The following is a 17249-nucleotide window of genomic DNA, read 5'->3' on the forward strand; positions in this document are numbered from 1 at the left end:
CCGTGAGATCATGACCTGAGCCGAAGTCGGATGCTTAACTGATGGACCCACCCAGGCGCCCCATAACAGACTTAAAAAAAAAAGTCAATCAGCTTCACTTACATGCCTTCATCTCTCTCTCCTTCTCCCCTCCTTGTCTAAGGTAATGCTGGGCAAGCATACCTGAGCTACAAGTTCTAAGAGTTGCCTCCATGGGTCACTTTGTGGAGTTACAGGAGGGCAAGTTGTCCAGCCCTGCTGAGAAGTACATGAAGGATGAATGAGTACCTGTCTAGAGCCAAGAGCAGTACTAATAACCTCTTCTATTTGCACAGTGGCTTTTACTCATGGGAGCTTTTTACAGATGTGACTTTACAAACCTTAGTGGCTTTTCACTATGATTGATGGATTACGGTCGTTACTGTCTACATTGCTTAGATATGAAAGCAAGGAACAGAAAAAGGAAAAAAGGTTTTCTGTTGTGGCTGCATGGCAAAATTAAGCTAATGACATTAGTTCAGGTAGTGAATGCACAGCCAGACAGGTGGCCAAATGGCATTATCCAAGTTCACCGATCAATTTGTTTGCCTGGCATGACTTCAAATTATTTGGGCTATTTCAGAAAATCAAATCCATCATCAGGGGTCATTGAATTCAGTTTCTTCAGCCCACCCAGGGGGACTTTGATGACCTCAGAAGGGACACCGGTTTCAGAAGTAGGCATGCGACTCGCTTTGAAAGAACAAGGTTAAGGGAGCCACCCTGGGATTCTCAGTTCTATACGGACCCATTATGTGGTTCTGTTGGTTCCCGTTAAATTCATTTGTAAAAAGACAAAGGTATTGGTCCTAGGTACTTTTCGGGAGTGGTGAAAGAACAAGTGTCATGGGTAATTTCATTTAACCAACAGTTCTGGAACACTGTTTCTGTAATCGCTGTAAGGGGACACGCTACACGGAGCCCTGTCTGGTGCACATCTGGTTTCATCACTCACTGGCAGAGTAAACTCTCTGTGCCTCGCTTTCCTCAATGGTAAAAGGGAGACAATGGTAGGACTGTGGGGAATATGAAACAAGGTAACACATAAAGTGCCTGGCCACACAGCAAATGTTCTAACGCTAGCCGTGGTTATTGTAAGGCAGTAGGGATGATCCATAGAGAGATAATGGTATATTTAGTCACCACCAAGCACTCTTAGAGGCTGGAAGTACATTCTTTGCTCCCTATCCCTAGCATCTGGCACATAGGAGAAACTATAACGAGAAGGGAGCCTTGTGAAGTAAATTAATGGCTAAAGACCCAGCTCCCACTTCCAGAGGCTCCAAATTCTGTTGGTGATGGGCGCGCACACACACACACACACACACACACACACACACAGAGGCTCCTGTACAAAGCAGGCAATGTGCATGCACTATGAAGATTACATTATTACCCTAACTCTCTAATCTATAATTTCGCACAGCATGTTGATGGCTTATCCCCATGTTGCAAAACTTACATCTAGAAATGACTGCACATTTCGAATGCTAAGTGCCACAGAATAAACCTTACCTGGTGTAAAAAATACTAATAGCTGTCAGGACTACCCTGGAGAAAAAGAAGCCTGTTTTATTATTGCCAACAAACCCACAGGGGCAGAGCAATATGCCATGAATAAACCTGACTCCAAACGTGCTCCTGTGAAAAGGAAAGAAACCCAGAAGCAGGAATGGTGAGGTCAGTCAGCTGTGTGCCTTTATCCCACACACTTGTCCTCTGGACACTGGGAAATTCGTGTGTGACCTGGCTGCTTTCCCTGGTCCCACCTCCAGCTCCAGGAAGCCCCCACTCCAGCCACGGACACTAGTTCTGTCTTGGCACCTTCTGACCCGCCCACAACCCTCTGGCAGGGTAAATTCTGTGCCATCCCTCAAACCTGGACCTTCAGAAAGCCTCCCCCGGCAGCCAACTCCGTGGTACATTCTATCTTTTGCTGTCTTCCACAACAGCATTTACCACACGCTGAATGGCTCCTGTTACCTTTGTCTTTCTTCCTCATCCTGCTGCCTTGTTTCTAACCAACCATTCAGCACAGTTCCTGGTGCGAAAATAGACAACGATCACTGTCGCAGGGCTGAATAAATGGTGGTGGGTGTTACAACGATAAACTGCTCCCCTGAGTTAACAAGCAAGGCTGGTCCTTGCTGGGGTGCTGCTGACCTAGCCCCGGGAAGGCCGAAGGCTCAGCAGAACACTCAGGGCACACAAGTCAGCCATCGGCTCAGTGTGGAAGAGTAGCTAGTGGCCAAGCCAAATGATGCATCAGACCTCTGACTCATAGTCCTGGACCCTTTCAGTGTTCCACAGTTATTTATTATTAGATCTGAACTGGCATTCGCCTCAGCTGTGGCCCCAAATGTTTCATCCCTGCAACTGGGAAAAGAGAAGGAAAAAATTACAAGGAGCAATAGAATGGCTGAGGTTTCTGTCTGCATAAATTTAAGCGCAAACTTAATTATTTTCATGTTTTTAATGTTTATTTGTGAGAGAGAAAGAGAGAGAGAGAGAGAGAGAGAGAGAGAGAGAGAGCAAGTGGGAGAGGGGCGGAGAGAGAGGGGGACACAGAATCCGAAGCAGGCTCCAGGCTCTTGAGCTGTCCGCACAGAGCCCGACGCACGGCTCGAACTCAAGAACTGAGACCCATGACCTGAGCCAAAGCTGGATGCCACCCAGGTGCCCCAGTGCAAACTTAATTTTAACTTACTTTCATGTTGAATTAAGTTTAAAAATAAACCTATTATAAAATTGAATTAAATTAGATATGAGAGAAAAAAGAATTTAATAAGGCATTCCTTTTCAATTTAATGAATAATCCCTCTCACCTGCCACACGCTTTCATACCTTCCTGCCTCTGCACTTGTTTGCTCTCTGCCCGGAATGACATTTCCCTCCAACAGTATTAAATCAGCAAATGTTTATTGTGTAATAAGGTACCAGCAATCCAGTGGTGAATACAACAGGGGTGGTCCACATTCCAACATTGCTTTCATGAGAGGAAGACACATGTAAATAGGATTTTGAGCATCGTGCATAGGAGAGTACAGGGCACAGGTAAATGGAGCAAAGGGACTGCAGTTTGCAACATAAAAAAGAAACGGCAACTGTGGGTCCTGATAAAGGTGTTAGCTAACCCTACTGTAGTAATCATAATGCAATATACAAATGCATCAGAGCACCGGATTGCACAGGTCCAACTTTCACAATGTTATGTGTCAATTATAGCTCAATAAAAATAATAACTAAAAAAAAGAAATTAAATATGAGAGCTGAATGTGGGGCAAGGAGACAACACAGAAAACAGCTAGAACCCAACACTGAAGAAATAGCATTTGCTATTCTCTGTGCAACAGAAGAATGCATTTCAAGTTGCTGAAAGAACCCTGAGCCTCTGAAGCAAAGAGATGGAGAGGGGAAGTCAGAGAAAATGAGGCAGAGCTCAGACACACTTTCCTCCAAGAGTAAAAATGAGGGACACCCGGGTGGCTCAGTGGGTTAAGTGCCTGATTCTTGATTTCGGCTCAGGTCATGATCTCGTGGTTCATGGGATCGAGCCCCGCATCGGGTTAAATGCTGGCAGGGTGGAGCCTGCCTGGGATTTAGGGCTCCCCCCCTCTGTCTCTCTCTCTCTCCCTGTCTCTCTTTCTCTCTGCCCCTCCCCTGCATGTGCGCTCTCTCATGCCCTCTCTCTCAAGATAAATAAATTAACAAATTTTTTTAAGTTAAAAAAAAAAAAGAGTATAAATGAAACTCAAAGGCTTAATTTGGTCCCAAGATCCAAACAAAATAAAACACCCGAGAGAAATAATAACATCCCTATTTCTCTTCCTGTCGGAGATAGTATCCAGTTGATGTAGACTTTGAGTTAGCAGTGACTCTTTCAACATGCCACATTTGGGGAACAGAAGACATTCATTTCTCCTTTGTGGCTGTGTATCACATCACCACACAGGCTCTGCCCACTGGCCTTTGCCTGACTCCATGCTACCCAACACGCAAAAGCCAATGCAATTCCAGATCATTCATTTACCGGAACATGAAATCGACAAGGAGGCTCACTCCAAACTGAGGAAGAACGGCCAACACAGGCTCTATGAGTTACCGACTGCTTCACAGCACGTTACACCAAAACGTTACCCCTTAAAAACATAAGTGTTTATTATCTTACGCAGTCTCTGTGGGTTTTGAATCTGGAAGGGAAAAGCTGGGTAGTGCTAGTTTAGGGTCTCCCATGAGTTGCAATCAGCCATCAACCAAGGCTGCAGTCATCCAAAGGCTGGATTGGGGCTGCGGGGTGTGTTTGCAAGCGACTCGCTTGGTTAGTACTGGTGTCTGTAGGAGGCTTTCAGTTCCTCTCCAAGTGGATAGAGGGCTGTTTACAACATGGCAGCTGGCTTCCTCCAGAGCAGGTGATTCATGAAACAGAGGAGTGTGAAAGACACGACATCTTTTATGACCCAGTTTCTGAAATACACCACCATTTTTGCAATATCCTGTTGATTAAACAGGTCAGCCCTGTGGATTCAGTATGCAAGGGGACAATACAGGGTGAGGGTACCAAGAGAGGGGGATCATCTGGGGCCATCTTAGAGGATGGTCACCACAAGAGCTATTGGATGTCACCAAAGCTGCCACATGTTTCTAATCTGAAGGCAGTGAGAGCAGCCTTAGAATTGTGCAGGCCTGTATTTGATCACGACGCTGGTATTTGCCATTTCACCTTAATCCAGCGATCTGAACTTTCTAAACCTCAGCTTTCTCATTTGTGAGCCGGAAAATATAACACCTACCTCTGAGGACTATTATGAGCATTAAGTATGGATAATATATTGTTGCTGGCAAGTAAGAGCACTCAAGAATAGCTAACTATTATAGTAACAAAGTAGGCGAAATGTTACTATGGCAACACAGTTGGAAGTCATTATCCACACAACCCTGTGTCAAACTCAAGGGTTTTTTTTGATTTGTTTCTTTGTCCCGATCCATTCTTTTATAACTTATAAACGCCTTAAAGCTAAACACAGGGTGGGGGCAGTACATAACGCTAAAAAATAAGTATTTCTATTAATATATTTGGAAAGACGTGGACACCATGAAAAGTTTAACATCTAAACCTGAAGAACCCAGCAGTTGTCAGGCTAGTGCATTTTTCCCATGTGGCCCAAGTCCCCTATTATGATGACCTTAAAGGAACATGGAAATAAGGTAAGCAGGGGGGAAAGTATGGAGCTTGGTTGTTTTTTCAAAATCACAATTGTTCTGAAGGGGAAAATCTCTAGGAAAACAACCCAAGTTCAAGTGGTCAAGAAATATGTTCTTCACTCAGAAATTTGAGAGTTTGTGTTCTGGCTTTGTTGCAAACTTTTCCAACCTTAGCTTCTTCACCAGTAAAATACGAGTAAAGACACTGAGAAGAAGCTTCTTCATAGTTGTACTTAGAATATTACCTCTGTAGGGGCGCCTGGGTGGCTCAGTCAGTTGAGCGTCCGGCTTCGGCTCAGGTCATGATCTCGGGGCTTGTGAGTTCGAGCCCCATGTTGAGCTCTGTGCTGACAGCTCAGAGCCTGGAACCTGTTTCAGATTCTGGGTCTCCCTCTCTCTCTGACCCTCCCCCGTTCATGCTCTGTCTCTCTCTGTCTCAAAAATAAATAAACGTTAAAAAAAATTTTTTTTTTTTAAAAAGAATATTATCGGGGCACCTGGGTGGCTCAGTCAGTTAAGCGTCCGACTTCAGCTCAGGTCACGATCTCGCGGTCCGTGAGTTCGAGCCCCGCATCGGGCTCTGGGCTGATGGCTCAGAGCCTGGAGCCTGCTTCCGATTCTGTGTCTCCCTCTCTCTCTGCCCCTCCTCCATTCATGCTCTGTCTCTCTCTGTCTCAAAAATAAATAAAATGTTAAAAAAAAAAATTAAAAAGAATATTATCTCTCTAAATTCATACACCAAGAGTTTAAGTGGAAAGAGCCCAGGCCTGGCCCTGATAGGCCTCTGTGACCTGGAACAAATCAAAGACCCTCTCTTTTTCCTCATCTCACAAAATGGAGAAATCTACCATAGAGAGGATTTTTCCGGACAATGGAGAAATTAAAGGGGGGGGGGGGGGAGAAAAGAAATGAGGTGAAATATATACATACCTGTATTTTTTAAATTATAAGCTCCTTTTGGGGAAAAAAGTGCATAATTCTTTTCAGGGATTACTTTAGTCTTATGGTATTCAACATTTATTTTATTTAAAATAGAAAAATAAAAAATAAATGAATAAAATTTATTTTAGTGGCTACCTGATGTGGTAGATTTACCACAAAGCTGATGAAGCTGAAATTTCAGGGCTGATCACCTGAACGAACCCCTTCTAATTCAATACTCTTTGTCTGCAACTAATTTTCGATTTCTTTTCTGAAAGAAGTCCCCCATATTGTCTAAGCTGTAGGTCCTACAAAACTGAATCTGCCCCAGTTGCTGTGGTTAACACACATTTTTCAACCAAGACAATTTTCTAATATTGTCACAGTATCTCTTATCAATAAAAGAGATACTGTCCACTAACAACTTAACAAATCGATACAAGAAAGGGTTTTTCCAAAATGACTGATTCCTGGAAAATATGGAAATAAAATTTATCCCCTACACATGTGTATTATATGACATTCATATTGTCATTTATACCAGATGATCATATTACATAAATTATATAATTCATGAGTCACATATACTGGAGTATATAACATATATTGAATGTAGAATTTAATTTTAGTCTAAAACATAAACATGGTAATATCTTGATTTTCCTTCCTAAGAGAGAGAAAAAATATTATTGAATCTTTTAGTTATCTACATTAGTACATCCCACATTTTGGGGGGTTTCAAGAAATAGAGATTCCAGAAATTCGCCAAGTTGCCCTACAGATAATAATTCCTCTTTGAGCTGAGAGGGAAGTAGCCTCGAACGGTAGTTAAGAACAGCAGGTGCTGAGCAAGACTGAGCGGGGTCCCATCTCAATGAGGAGATTGGCAAGTCTACACTTCAGGGTCTGCTCCTGTTACAAAGGGGGAGTGACAGGTGCTATCTCACAAGGTGCTCGTGGGGAGTGAATGGGTGACCATGCTTGTGAAGCGCTGAGAAACCTACCTAGCGAATACAAGCTCTGCCTCAGTGCAGTTTACAACACCTGAGACTACTTTTTACCCTAGTAAAAAGTCACCTCGCAAACTGCTTTATCAACCTGGGTAATTAATGACTGAAATTTTCTCATTTTACCCCAATGTCACTCTCCCACTAATGACAACATCTTGCTTCTAGATCACATATTAAACTGACATATTTCTACTGGAAAAGACTATGTAATTCATCTTTGTATCATATTGTTAGCCCTGTGTCCTTAGTAAGGACAGAAGTAATCCCTAAGTTTCTTTTGATTGCAAGTTAGTCAAGAAATAGCTAAAATAGACAACCTCATTTAAATTAAATACGGCTTCATTTAAATGCTTCGCAGTATAGATTATGTGTTTGTATTTCAAAAAGGTTCTTAATATTTGCTAAATTGTCCAGATTAGGAAATATAGTCATGCCATTACTGACCAAGAGCTTAACTTCTGATGATGAATAAACTGGCAAAATTTTAGGTTGAAATGTTTAAACAAAAGTTTTTTTAAAAAGAAAGAAGGAAGGAAGGAAAGAAGGAAGAGAAAAAGAAAGAGAAAGAAAGAAAGAGAGACAGAGAAAGAGAAAAAGAAAGGCTCTTTCTGTTAAGTATTAATAAGTTTATCTCTATTGGAAGGTGCCTGTGTGCCAGACTGCAGGAGCACTGGACTAAATAGATGATTTGACTTTGAACTTTCAACAATATCTGGGTTTACAGTAATAAAACAAAGTGTGCTCTAATGTAGCCCTAAAGCACTCTGTACCTGTGAACACCAAATGATTGGATCATTAATATCGAAGTTCTGAGGTAATGCTATAAAGCACAGTAAATATTTAACAGAAATATCAAACCACTTTTCTTAAAGTCCTTCTATCTGAATGACAGGGAAGGAGTTTTGTTAATTTCCTTGTAATTCTATACATGGCTCTTAATTCATGAGAAATAAAAAGGAGTACACATTGTGATGAAACATCCAGTCACTGCAGATGCCAATTTTCTGCCCCTTCTTTTGATGCCGAAAAGCAAAAGCATTGTTTATTCTTGAATTCAAAAGAAATAAAATCTTCCTACTATAGACCTATCAGGTTTTTCCATGGTTCCAGAGGCTATATAACCATAAGCAAACCTAGTTTTATGTAACTTTTGCAGCCTTTCAAATATACATGGTTAACAGCACAGTGATGACCATTGGGTAATTCTTGATATGGGCCAGCCATGGTTCTAAAATCTTGTAATAAAAAGGACAACAACCTAACATTTATTACACGTCTCCTGTGTGCTAGGTACAGTACTAAGCCATTTTCACAAATTAGCTAATTCAAACTTCCCAATAACCTTATGGAACAGGAACTATTATTACCCCAGTTTCCAGATAGAAAAGAGGATTAAAGGGGCGCCTGGGTGGCTCAGTTGGTTGAGCATCCAGCTTCGGCTCAGGTCATTATCTCACAGCTCGTGAGTTCGATCCCCACATCAGGATCTGTGCTGAGAGCTCGGAGCCTGGAGCCTGCCTCAGATTCTGTGCCTCCCTCTCTCTGCCCCAACCCACTCGCATTCTGTCTCTCTCTCTGTCTCTCTCAAAATAAATAATAATAATAATAAAAACATTTAAAAAAAAGAAACCAGGATTTTAAAAAATGAAGTACTTAATTCCCATGATAAAAGCATTGACTCAATTTTTTTTAATTTTTTTAATGTTTATTTATTTTTGAGAGAGAGACAGAGGGTGAGTGGGAGAGGGGCAGAGAGAGAAGGAGACACGGAATCCAAAGTAGGCTGCAGTCTCCAAGCTGTCAGCGCAGAGCCCAACGCGGGGCTCGAACTCGCGGACAGCGATATCATGACCTGAGCCAAAGTCAGACACTCAACCAACTGAGCCACCCAGGTGCCCCTTAACTCAATTTGTTTTTAATTTTTTCAATGTTTCTTTACTTTTGAGAGAGAGAGAGGAAGACAGAGGGTGAATGGGGGAGGGGCAGAGAGAGAGGGAGGCACAGAATCCAAAGCAGGCTCCAGGCTCTGAGCTGTCAGCACAGAGCCTAATACAGGGCTCGAACCCCAAAGTGTGAGATCATGAACTGAGCTGAAGTTAGACACTTAACCAACTGAGCTACCCAGGCACCCCTAGACTTGACTCAATCTTAAGACTCTAAATCCCATGTTATTTCTACTCCACTGGACGCTAGCTCTTGTAACTGTTAATCTCTTTTCATCTTGGAATAACAGAATTGGGCTAATGGATGTAGAACTTCTAAAGTAAGTGTAGTTCTTAAAATCTGATATGCGAGTTAGATGTGACACCAAAAGTATAACCTACAAAAGAAATAATAAATAAATTTGACCTCATCAAAGTTAAATACAAAAGACACCACCAAGGGGCGCCTGGGTGACTCAGTCGGTTAAGCATCCATCTTCAGCTCAGTCATGATCCCAAGGTCTGTGAGTTCGAGCCCCGCGTAGGGCTCTGTGCTGACAGCTCAGAGCCCGGAGCCTGCTTCAGATTCTGTGCTTCCCCCTCTCTCTGCTCCTCCCCCACTCATGCTCTATCTCTCTATGTCTCTAAAAAATAAACATTAAAAAATTTTTTAACGTTTTTGACCACCAAGAAAGTCAAAGACAATCCACAGAATGGATGAAAATATTTACAAATCATTTATTTCATGAAGGTCTAATATCCGGAATATATAAAGATTTCTTACAACTTGGTAATGAAAGGACAACATATTTATTTTATTATTATATATAATTTTTTTTTTTTGAGAGAGAGAGAGAGAGAGAGAAAGGGAGAGAGTATGTAAGCAGAGGAGAGGGCCACAGGGAGAGAGAGAATCCTACACAGGCTCCACACTCAGTATGAAGACAAACACAGGGCTCAATCCCCCAATGCCGGGATTATGACCTGAGCCAAAATCAAGAGTCGAATGCTTAACAAACTGAGCAACCCAGGCGTCCCTCCTTTTTTTTTTTTTAAACTCATCTTCTGTAAGTACAAACCATAAAAATAATGTTTGCATGACCAACAAATTGGCATCCTGATTTTCAAAAGAAATGACATATTTTTATTAAGCTAGATCTTCTAGATCAGTATTTTCTTAATTTGCCATTTAACGTTTTGAAAACATTTCCCTTTTATCCTTTCCCTGAAATTGTGCCAGGTTGAGGTAAGGATGTAGGAGAATAAGTACCGTAAGAAAGGGGTTGTTCCAGGGTCCAGATGATTACAGCACACCCAGGGATTCACCAGAAGCACTCACAGAACTCAGCATATAGTAGTACACAAGGCTAAGATTTAATAGCGTGATATAGTAAACTGGGCCATAATGGCAAAGATTCAGGTGGAGTCTGGAGGAATCCTTATATAGGCTCCCTTATGCCCTCTCCCTCCCATGATAGGTCCCAGAGAACACCCTCTTCCCCCATCAAGGAAAATGTAACAACAGGCATATGATGTTTTTGCCCGGAGAAGCCCTTTAGAGACAGGGGAACCACGGTTTTTATTGGAGGCTGGTCACATAGGAACCCTCTGCCTAGACATGCTCCAAATTTAAACTCCCAGAAGGAAAGCAGATGTTGAGCATAAGTCACACTGCTTGCATAGTCTAGGCCCCATGAGCCACTTTTACCAGCCTGGGAAAAGTGGGAACACCCCCAAAACCTAAGCTCCCAAGGGTCAGCTAAGAGCTGAGCTTGCAAACAAGCCCTTGTAAGAAGACCAGTCTCGGGCCTGCTACGGTGACTCTATTCTGCACAGGGGTGAAAAACAAAGCCCTCAGAACCACCATCCAATGACACACAGATTCTTGAGGGAAAGACAAAGAGGACTGAGATGCTCTGGAATAGACTTAGCAGGGTTTCAAGGCCAAGGGGACACTGTAAGGTTTGGCTCCTACATCAAAAGTCTACCTACATCCATGACCTGGGAAGTTGGGCTGGTTCAAGGACTAGCCTAGAGTCAGTTAGGCCTGAGCACTTTGAAGTACTCCCGGGATTTTCCAGGGAAAATTACCACCTGGCTATTACCGCCATCAGGGTATTCCACTCCAGTCCTCCAGGTGAAGACACCTCCCCTAGTGCTTTCCTGGAATCAGTGTGTCCTTTGGAGAAGAGATAAAAGGACAGGGAGATGAAGGGAAAAGGTTCTCTGACCTTTACCTTTCGCCTGTGGCATTCAAGAAAGAATCCCCGCAGATGTACAGGTGTTGAAATGGTTATCGCCCAGAACAGAGTTCATGACTCACTGGTGAAATACTGACCAGTCCCGCTGTTCCTGTAGCCCAGATGCAAAAGTCTACGAGGCAACCCTGAGAAAGAAACCTCAAGCAGGAGGAGCCCGATTTCATCCATGTCCCCACTGCAAATGCCTCGTAAGAATATCTCATGAAAGCCTGGAAGGACCTACTTGCTGTCTCAACTGTTTTGAGGGTCAGTGACCACCACAAACTAGAATAGACTGGGGAAATAAAGTGGAAGGGACATCTTTTTTTTTTTTTTTTTGCCCCTAGAACAATGACTTTCTATTACATAAGAACTGCTGCACTTTGAGCAGTGAGTTACAAAATGTACCAACGCAGGGCAGAACCCAAAATGCACGCCAAGCAAGAGAATAAGAGTGCAGGCTTCTGTGCCTGCTTGGCATTTCAGAAATGTCCTACCTTTTCTTTTATCACCTATTCCTAATTTCCTTCTACTTCTTTCGCCCGCAGTCTCTTCTTCTCCCTCCCCCTCACTCCCCCAACTCCCCCAAACAGTTAGAAACTGGCTGCAATTTCCAACGGTTCAAGCAACTGAAACCAAGTGTTTTCTTTTACAATTTGATTTCTCCGATTGCCCAAAGATGGTGTCTCACGAACAGATGATTTCTAGCAAAAATTCCTGCATGTTTGCCTAAGCGTCTACTGCATCTTCCACATTAACAGTTTGATTTAAATGTTAGCTTCAGGAGGGGTGCCCAGGTGGTTCAGTTGGTTGAGCATCCCACTTCAGCTCGGGTCATGATCTCTCGGTCCATGAGTTCAAGCCCCACGTTGGGCTCTGTACGGACAGCTCACAGCCTGGAGCCTGCTTCAGATTCTGTGTCTCCCTCGCTCTCTGCCCCTCCCCCACTCACACTCTGTCTCTCAAAAATGAATAAATGTTGTAAATATTTTTTTAAAAAAAGAGTTTCTTAAAAAATAAAATAAATGTTAGCTTCAGCAAATATTAAAGGTCATGAAAATCAGTAAATTCTTTTTTACACTGAATTGCACTTCTGGCCCTATGAAAAAATAGACAGTAAATTCTTAGTTAGCAGCAGCCTTTCGAAGTCTTCCAAGCTCTGCCTTAACCAGTGGACAGCCACATGGGGAAATCAGTTTTCCAGGATCAGACTTGGTAGCCCCACGACTCGCTTGACGGACAGGGAGGACACACTCTTGGCAGAGATCAATCACCCAGGGAGGGGCCCTGCACCAAACAATCCACATTTAATCTTCACAAGGAGTCAAAAGGTCTTGAATCCAAGAAAGTCACCTTAGGCACAAGACACAAGAGGTGAAGCATTAGCAAGTAAGCCTGTTTCCAAGATAGTAATAGCCTTCCATTTAACTTGTCTTCCACTGAGGCAAGGTTTTACTAAGACTAATGGAGAAGTTTTCTGTGAAGAATTGAAAAAATTGCTTCCTCCAAAAAATTAAAAAGTTAAAGTTAATTTGATATCATATAGCAAAAGCAGACTTCAGAATGAGTCACCATCCAATGCGTGTCAGGCCTTCCCTGAACCATGGTCAGGCTATGGAAAGGTAATGTTCTGCAGCATGCTCAGAGATCTGAGAGCACGAGTGAACACGCAGATCTATGTCGGCCGTGCAAGAACTGGGGATATTAGTCCGCAGAAGTAAACCTCAGAAGCCAGGTGGGGAGAGTAGGGCAAGAGGGTCAGCTCAGATACTTAAAGCTTTATCACGTTGTAGAGTCGATCTACATGGCCTGAAGGAGAAGAGATGACAGTCCAATCATTACAAAGATTTTTTTAATGTTTATTTAGTTTTGAGAGAGAGAGAGCATGAGCAGGGGAGGGGCAGAGAGAGAGAGAGGGAATACACCATCCAAAGCAGCCTCCAGGCTCTGAGCTGTCAGCACAGAGCCTGACATGGGGCTCAAACTCATGAACCTCGAGATCATGGCCTGAGCCGAAGTCGCATGCTTAACCGACTGAGCCACCCAGGCGCCCCAAGTCGAATCATTATAAAAGAGAAGGTGGAACAACCAGAATTCCCAAGGATGAACTGGGCTGCTGTGAGTAGTAATGGGCTCCCTGTATCCAGAAGTATTCAAGTCTTTGATAGGTTCATTCAACATTCTGCATTCCTTTATCAAGGATTTACTCCAGAGGCTCCACACTGGCTACACACAGGTGACTGGAAAGGTTATGATTCCTGCTTTGATCCAACTTAGGGTCTGGTGAGGTGATCTGCTCAGAGGTAGACTCTGAGGGAATTGCTAGAGGGGACTCAAACATACAACCAGATAGGACCTGTCAAGTTCTCCCTAATCTCAACAAACATTCCATGAAATAAAGCCCTAGGTTTTTCTACATTTGGAGAGCCCCAAATGTTTTTTTTTCTTGCCAAGAATGAGCCAGCCAGATTACCAACTCTTAACTATGAAACTGCTTACAGCTACCTTAAAGAACATTTGGGAGATTGTGAGGATCAGGGTTGTAAACCCATTTCCCTACAGTGAGCCATTAGAATCATTCTTCTGCTCTTGGTTACATTTCCCTTTTCTTCTTTACACTGATTGATTGATTGAGTTTGGCTGTTTATTTTTTGAGAGAGCGGCTGAATGGGTAAGGGGCAAAGAGAGAGGGGATCGGAAGCGGGCTTTGTGTTGATACGCTGAGCACGACGTGGGGCTCCAACTCACAGAGCGTGGGATCATGACCTGAGCGGATCCCAGACACTCAACCAACTGAGCCACCCAGGCACCCCAGTTACAGTTCTTATAACTTAGAACTGTTATGAAAGTTCTTATAACTTAGAAAGTTATGAAGCATGCTTCATAACTTCATGGTTACAAGACACATTTCCTTGGGAATGACAGTGTTATGTACTTAGGAAGGCAACACAAGTCTGGTATACATTGAGGAAACGTAGGAAAAGGATTCTTTTTAATGGCTCACATTTACTCTCAGAATTAATTCCTTAACACAAAGCTGATTCTCGTCTCTTAGTTATAATTAGTGAAGTTCATTTTCTAATCACTTGTAATATGCATATTTTAAGATAGGATGACTTTGCTTCAATCTCAATTTCACAACTATGATCTCAGGTTCGAATCACATGATGATATGGAAAATTACCTCTTGTAGCTACAAGGTCCCTGCGAGTTTGCCTAGTTTGACCATGGGACACAGGTGAGAAGCTTTGGGAAAATTCCAGGAAGTTAGCCTCAGTGAACCTCCCAGTATGCCTTTAGGCAACAAAGAATTCATAAACATGTCTTGATGGAAAATAAATTGGCACTAACAAAAGCTCATTTCACTTCTCTTTTGAAGCGTTTTTTTTTTTTAAGTTTATTTTTGAGAGAGAGAGAGACAAAGAGAGCGGGGGAGGGGCAGAGAGAGAGGGAGAGAGACAGAATGTCAAGCAGGCTCTGTGCTGAAAGCACAGAGCCTGATGTGGGACTTGAACCCACAAACCATGACATCCTGACCTGAGCTGAAACCAAGAGTCAGACACTTAACCAACTGAGCCACCCAGGTGCCCCTGAAGTGTTTTTTAAATACTAAAACTAATACAAAAAAATCTACTAGGAAATTATGTGTTAATTAATGCTAGAATGCCAGAAGTTTAAAAGACAAGAAAAAGAACAATGTTAGGGACTGCCAAGTCATAAGCAGCAGGAGAGAACCTGCTACTCGGTTTCCAGAACAAGAGGGAATGCTTTCTAGAAACTTCTAGATATAGACCTGTTTTACCTAGTCCTTCAACAGAAAGGTTTACTATCAAATAGAGCAATGGTACTTTCCATTAATGTACAGTTTTCTAACCATACTCTTGAACAGATCTTATCTCTGCTGCTGGTTAAGCTCAGGCAATTAAATACTGAGATAACCCTTAGGACTCCCAGGCATACACAGGATCACAAATGTATAAATCATACAAGTAAGATAATAAGGACAATGGGGCTAACTGAACATTGGAAAGTTTCCAGTTCGTTGTTAGGCTTTCAAATTCTAACACACACTGGTTGGCTTACATAGCTGAGGGTCACTTATCTCATGACAGTGCAACCAGCCAGAGAGATTATGAAAAGTGTAGGAGGGGGTCCTTGAATCAGGTTTCAGGCCCAACCCTGTCCCAGTATTGGTCCTCCCCTCCAGCATCCTCAACAACATCTTGCCTTTTCCTCTATCTTTAGGGCTCCTCCCAACATCCCCAATGGGGCTCCAAACCATCCATGTACCTTCCTTCCTAGCACCGACAGTGGAAAAAAGTCTTCTCTCTAAGTAGGACAGTTCTTTCACCCAACTCAGAGAGCCTGGCTTGATGAGCAAGTAGACCTACTGATAAGAAATGTACAGCTAATGAACCTACGAGTTGGCTAAACCAAGAAGCCCTGGTAAAAAACCACCTAGAAAGATATTCTCAGCCTTCTGGTCAAAGGAGGTGATTCTCCTCTATCTCTAGGTAGGATCCCTGCTGCTCAAGAACCTGCCCAGGGTTCTGAGACTAGGACAACCTTCATTGTTTTCTTTGTTGAGCCATTATTTCTTTGAGATTCCTGGTCCACAGTCTCCTACCAGTAAATCTGAGGTAGGAAGAGCTTTGAAAACCACACCACCTTCATCACTTAGCTAGCAGAACCTGAAATGCGGTGATGTGAGGCTGTAAGCTGCCTCTCCTTAGAGGACTTAGCAGGAATAGTCACATATTTAGCTGAAGAAATATTGTTTGATTGAATTACAAGCTGGGGATATTTTGTAACAGGCAGCATATGCGTCATATTACTTTGCTAAAATCCAAAAATATCTCTGTATTCAAAACATATCTGGCCCCACGGGTTTTGGATCAATGCCTGCGGATCTGTAGTAGCTTCAAAATTAATTCCAGAATTTTCCTTCACTATTTCCCTCCAGGGCCTGAATTAATTATACTGGATTTTGTGGCTAAAAGGAAAAGGTCACATATGGAAATTGGAAGTCTTCATAATTTAGTGGGGAATTTAATGGGAGGGGAGTACTTTTATAGAGCCAGGGGTTAGGGTAGAGTCTCCCCCAAAGACCTGGAGAAGACAATATTTACCCTGAGCAACAGGTTCCTCACCCCTTTGTATACCTTTGGCTAATATTCACCCAGGAAGGAGACTACAAAGAGGGAAATTTAGGGGCACTTGGGTGGCTCAGCTGGTTAAGCAACTTACTCTTGATTTCGGCTCAGGTCATGATCTCACAGTGTGTGAGTTCGAGCCCCACATCAGGCCCTGCGCTGACGGTGCAGAGCCTGCTTGGGATCGTCTCTCTCTCTCTATGCCCGTCCCCTGCTTGCACTCTCTCTGTTTCTCTCAAAATAAATGAATAAAAAGGGAAATCCATTCCCTGATTCAGTTGGGGAGCTCATCATAAGGTAAGAACTGCCTTCACTATACAAACAGGCTTTAAAATGAGGATTTGATTCACTAACCAAGCCAGAAAAGTTTGCTTCTGGAGTAGCAAAAACAAGAGAATTGACACTATGGGATCAGATCACTTTTATAAGCCAAGCTTGGAATCTACATTCCTTTTACATTACTTTTTATATTGGAAAATGTATTCTGCATACAAAATGCCATGTAGAGCACAACACATTTCTAAGTCGGACACTAGCTATAAATACGTAATATTCTTCTAAGTGTCATCATTTTATTGTCCAAGAAATATGTATTGGGCACTTATAACAGGTACTCAGAATAGAAGGTTCAACAAGAGACAATGGACCAGACCTCACACTATTCAGACACTAGGCAGAGAGACAATGGGGAGAAAGTAAAACGAAGATTAAAGTAAACTCAAACTGACCAGCCATGAGATCATGACCTGAGCAAAAGTCAGAAGCTTAACCAACACAGCCACT

At 42.7% G+C, this 17249-nt stretch overlaps 1 protein-coding gene and 1 long non-coding RNA gene across 3 annotated transcripts in view; one reads left to right on the forward strand and one right to left on the reverse strand.

Moving 5' to 3' along the window:
- LOC128315023 (uncharacterized) overlaps positions 1–17249 on the reverse strand; it is a 180725-nt gene that overhangs the window by 162329 nt on the left and 1147 nt on the right. The gene's annotated exons all lie outside the window — the stretch shown is intronic.
- Positions 1–17249, forward strand: part of GRAMD2B (GRAM domain containing 2B) — a 126914-nt gene that overhangs the window by 21532 nt on the left and 88133 nt on the right. The window lies entirely within an intron of this gene.

The sequence above is a fragment of the Acinonyx jubatus genome, chromosome A1 (assembly GCF_027475565.1).
Source record: "Acinonyx jubatus isolate Ajub_Pintada_27869175 chromosome A1, VMU_Ajub_asm_v1.0, whole genome shotgun sequence".
NCBI lineage: Eukaryota > Metazoa > Chordata > Mammalia > Carnivora > Felidae > Acinonyx > Acinonyx jubatus.